The sequence below is a fragment of the Lactuca sativa genome, chromosome 9 (assembly GCF_002870075.4).
Source record: "Lactuca sativa cultivar Salinas chromosome 9, Lsat_Salinas_v11, whole genome shotgun sequence".
In the NCBI taxonomy this organism is placed as follows: Eukaryota; Viridiplantae; Streptophyta; class Magnoliopsida; order Asterales; family Asteraceae; genus Lactuca; species Lactuca sativa.
In genome coordinates, this window is record NC_056631.2 from 164,612,802 (window position 1) to 164,618,801 (window position 6,000).

A 6,000-nucleotide genomic window follows, 5' to 3' on the forward strand; every position below is an offset into this window, starting at 1 on the left:
GGAAATGGTTGGATGTAGAACCTGTACAAATGCCCCTAATGGAAGTCATGGAGGAAATGAAAGTTGAATTAGTAGCATTGAAGACCGAAGTAGAGAAGGTGAAGGAAGACATAGAATAAATGAAGGAAAAGTACTTTGTTGCCATTGCAATAAAGGAAAAAATATATAAGTTTACCATAGTATTTCTTTTTTTGATCATCATGTATATGATTAAATGATTTGAAATGATGTATTGAAAGATGTTTGAATGGAATGAAGATATTATCTTAACTTCTTGTTGGAATGGAATGAAGTAATTTTGACTGGAATGGAATCACAAAGTAGTAATTGATGACTAGAATGGAATCAAAAAGTCATATTTTTGACTGGAATGAAGGCATATATGTACAATTAATAACATTACACATCAAGACATATAATCAACTTGTAACAAACTAGAAAGTAGAAAATGACGAAACTACCCTTAGTAGTTAAAATTGATTAACTATCATATTAGCTAAGCTTTTGACTGGAATCAGAAATAAGTAATTTTGACTGGAATCATAATGTAGTAATTTTCACTGGAATGGAATTAAAAAGTAGCATACATATAACAATGAATATATATATGTTCATGTTCAAAAGATTGGTTTTAGAGAAAAGGATGATTGAAAATTAACTTTTTCTTATTTCTCTTCTGAACAACTACTGAACTATTACACATATGTACAATTAATAACATTGCACATCAATATGTCTAAATAACTTCTAACAGACTAGAAAGTAAAAAATGACAAAACTACCCTTGGTAGTTAAAATTGATTAACTGTCATATTAGCTAAGCTATCAATATATGATTCCATTCTTTGACTGTAATGGAATCACTAAGACAACAATGCATAGAAATAACAAGAAAGTAATTGAATATGATGGTTGGATTCATTGAAATACTCCATCAACATTTGAAATTAAATAAAGGGTAATTAGTTGTCTGCATACACAAAAGATAGAACAAAAGATTCCTACTAGGGACCACAAAAGAAGGGCCACCATGTGCCCACATACCCAAAAGATAAACATAAATAAAACATAGTACTTTGTCTTTACATCACAACTTTATAACAAAAGATGTGCCTACCCACTACCTACATAATATCTTAATCAAGGACTGCAGGGTTCTCTACACTGCTCCCAACCCTAGGTATGTTCGTCCTCAATTCCATTTTGACAATCCTTACAGAATATTGCCTCCGTCCATTTCTACCAATTGGGCCCCTTCTTGGGACAGGCCTTGTAGTTGGTGGTGGTAGAGGTGGTTGGGCTGGTGGTGGCGGTGGTGGTGGTTGAGGTGGTTGGGCTGCTGCTACTAGTGGTGGTTGACTTGGTCCGGCTCCACTACCCCTAGAGGAACTTGGTGCTGCAAAAAAAATTAAAGTCTCAATTACTTATCAACATCACGTATTATGTTAAGATGATTGGGACATTTACCTGATGTATTTGTTTTTTGCTTAGATGGACACTTTTTCTTGTTATGGCTTGGTTCCTTGCAAATACTACACCTTATCAGGGATCCCCTTCTTGTCACAAAATGTCTAACTAGTCCACTCAACTCTCTATCCACTGCATCCCTTTTCCTTCACTGATGGCCTACTACGTAATCTTCTTCTTTTGGGAGGCAAAGGCTTTCGATAAGGAACTTCTGGCCACATATCACTACCATTGAGAGGGTTAATGCTATAATTATAGCATTTTACATAAGCATCTTTACTGTATTATTGGGACACATATGTTTCTGCATCTTGATTCAAGGAAGAGATTGCAGCTACTCCATGTAAGCATGGTATCCCTGTAAGTTGCCATATTCTACATGCACAAGTCTTTGCAGTTAGATCCACTCCATATGCTACATCATTGAACCTAACTTCATACTTTTGATAACCACAAGGAGTAACTCCCCACAATCTGTATAAGGCAATAATGACTACAAATTAATAACTAATAACACAAAACAAAAAAAAAACCATTTGTTGAATTGTAAAACTACATGCTACCTCTATATAACCTTCAAATCTTGTATAAGCTTCCTAATACTTGGACAGATAGTCAAATCCCATTCAATTCCTTCTACTCTTTGACTGTATATCCTCTCTATCACAAATATCCAAATCTACTTTGTCACACCCCAAACCGAAATAGCGGAAACGTTCGGGGGTGGATGACGTCATATGTAGTATCACAACAATTGCATCATAGTAAGCAAGTAAACACAACATTACATCGAATACTTACATAAAAGTATTTACATCTGTTTTCATAGTTGAGTACATAAAAATATAAAAAAATATAAGAGACGTGACTCTAAGCGCTCCGTCTTCTCAAAAGCTACAGGAGTACCTTTCTACTGATTCCCTGAGAATACAAGTGGTTTTGAAAAGAGTATCAACATTAAGTTGATGAGTACATAAGTGTTTTGTTTTAGAAAACAAGTTCTTGGTTCCTTAAAACATAATGTAGTTCTCCAGAAAATCCAATATTCTCTTATGTGATGAATGATAAATAAAAATGATTCATACTAGTTTCCTTTTACAAATACTTAGTGTATACAAGTCACACATAATCCAAATCGAACAATCAATCGACTATATGGTCATGCCCCAAGCCCACAACCAAACAAGGAACAGGAAATGAGGTGGAGACCACACATTTCACTGGCTGTCAGATCCTTATGTATGTGACCCATGTTGTATTCACGAAGTACTTATAGAATTAACTAAATTAATTCATTAAAAACTGTAAGAGGGTTCCTTAATAAAATCCTATATTTTCTTACAAAAGGTGTTTGTTACTATTCCATAAGTATTTATTCATATTCTTGGTTACCACCTGTTGAATTCAAAAATGTTGTTTTGCATGAAAATCTTTTGTATGAAAACCATGGCTGTCACCAGTAATGTATTGTAGTTTTATTATTTAAATTAAAACCATGTATTTTATTCCGTGGAATCCTCTAGTGTAGTGTATAATAGTTCTATTAATTATAATAAAACTAATGAAGAATGAAATCTCATAAACAAAGTTTAGTTTATACTATTATGAGTCGTATAACCCTGCTTAATATGACCTAGTGACCTTTACGACGTTCTTCAAGTGTCGGTTAAATGACATTTGTCACCCCAGGCATGCCTTCCTAACTGTAGCTAGCAGTTCAGGTGTGGGATTGTTAGTCCCGAATAGATCTATTCACAAATCTCACGCTCTCCCTCCAGGAGACTCTAGTTATACTATGATAGGATTTAATTAAGTACGCCAAAGGGTATAATATTAAAGTAGAGTCTCACAATCATGTATAATCTAAATTACGAGTAGTTCTGTATTAATCTTTGGTATTCAAATCCGAGTGTAGACTTTATAGAGTAATAATTATACTTAAATAATTAATAAATAAAGCATCTTTGTTACCCGAGTATAACATAAACTAAGTCTGTCATAGTTATATATATTAGGAAATGTACAAGCTTTGAATTGAAACCCCAAACTATACCTATTATAGTTTGCATGAATATTATGCATTTGAATCGTGGATTTATTCGGAAAACTATGCAATTTGATAGTAAATTGAAAACATCCCTTATGCTCAACACAATACAAAAGGGATAAAACATTTAAATGTTTTATGAAATGTGAAATCCATATTGTATCGGTTTTAAGTATTTTAAAACCCTTTTATTTAAGTTCACAAAATCATTTATTTTTGGCTTGTATCCCCCCCCCCCCCTGAAAACATTTAAAAACCGTAAGAGTATAGGGGTATGAACTCACTGTTTGATGTGTGTAAATGTTGAACTGGAAGATCTTTGAGTTGTTGTACATGGCACTTAACGGAATCCTAATATCAATATACATACACACACACACACACACACACATATATATATATATATATATATATATATATATATATATATATAATTAGTGATTTCATTAGATAAAGTGTTAGAAAAATACTTGTTTTCGGTTAAGGAATGTTACCGGGAATTGATTGAATCGAGAAAACGAGCTTTTCACTTCTTAAGAGGCGTGTACGGCCGTGAACAGGGGTTTACGGTTAAATAGGCAGTGTACGGATGTAAACAGGGTGTACGGCCGTGAACTCTTCATTGAGGTGTGTACGGCCCTTTGCAGATTTGAAGGGTGTACGGTGGTACACTCAAGAACATGGTTGTTCGATTTCGAAGAATATGTGTTCTAGATGCTCCCAATCGGTTCCAAATGACGATTTTCGATGTTTTCGGAAGAAAATGGGTGTTTTTAGTGTGTATGGTCAGAAGTTCTAGAGAGAGAATGAGAGAGTTTTCGGTCAAGAGTGTTCAAATGACGATGAGGGTCCTGTATTTATAGGCTGGGGGTATGGTCGGTGGTGGGGTCCACCTGACACCAACCGTACACGTGTGTGCAGCCATACACGGGTGTGCGGCCATACATGGGTGTGCGGCTATACACAGGTTTGCGACCGTACACTCACTTTAGGCCGAAACTGTTAGATTTTTGAGACTTTTTGGGTTCTTCGCCCGATTTTGGTTTCCGACTCGTATAGAATTTAACTATATATATAAAAATAGTTGATTTTCTAAACCAAGAGTTTGACAGAAATTCATTAAAATTCAAATTTTATTAACGGAAACCGGTTAAAGATAACGAAAAAAGTTTCGGGTTGTCACATCCTCTAGCAAAGTGATGATTGGTTTCCTTCTGGCATGCCTAATAGTAGAATTGAAACTCTCACTCACCCCATTCTCAATTGCATCATAATCTCTTCCCTCTTTAAAAAAAAGCCTTAGACCATGTAGTAGGATCTCTGTCTATGAGGTATTCATATGCTTGAATATCTAAAGATTTGATCTTTTCCATTACATGTTTGAACTTCCGTTCAGTACTAGCTTTGACAGCCCTCCAAAAAAGCTTCCTGAAATGTTGACCGGTAAACCTTTTAGCAAAATTAGCCACAATGGGCCTGGCACATTATATGTGTTCAGCTTCTAGACACCATTCTTTTACTACTTCTAGCAACCGCTACATATAACGACAACAAATTTAGTGAAACATGCATAATAACAAATGTATAAATATGAACCAATGCTCACCTTGTGTCCATCAGAAAGAAGGGTAATGCCTGTACCAAGACCACCATCAATGTCATCCATGAGGAGATCTATGAACCACTTCCACGTGGCCTTGTTCTCGACCCCAACTACAGCCCTTGCTATAGGGTAGATGTGGTTATTTGCATCCCTCCCTACATCTTCCAAAACTTCTCCCCTAACACTACCCTTTAAAAAGAAACCATCAAGGCCAATCACAGGCCTGCACCCTTCCTTCCAACCATCACTTACAGCTTTAAAGTAGACATGGTACTTAGAAAACAAAGTTGTGGAATATGGCATGATGTCTACATCCATCCTCACAGTAGACCCAGGGTTGTCCTCAGAATTTCATGACCATATGACCATAATCTCCCATAATGTTCAATTAGACTTCCTTCGATTTCTTGTAATGCAAATTTCTTTGCATTTCTACATTGCCCCACACTCACATTTATATTGAATGTTGTTGAAACTTTAGCTTTCATCTTCCTAACACTCATTTTTGGCTTCTCTATAATTTCACTCATAAACTGTTTGCCTAACCACTTATAAGTTACTATAGATCCAAACTTAAACACCATGCTACAATTATGTTCACTAACTAAAGATTTTATCTGAAAAGTCTTCTCTTTACTCATCCAAGAGGCTCAAAGTCTAAATGGACAAGTAGGTGACTTGTTCTTTTTGCAACATTTAACTAACAACCGTTGGGAGTCATTTTTTTCAAACCAGAGATCATATCAATTAGCAACTGTATAGTTGCTCAACCTATTTTTATGCTCATCAAGGTTAGAAAATCGCATACCTAACAGTGGTTTCATCTAATTCCATGGTTGTCTATTCATCATGTATGGGGTATTGAGGTTGAACATATTCAACA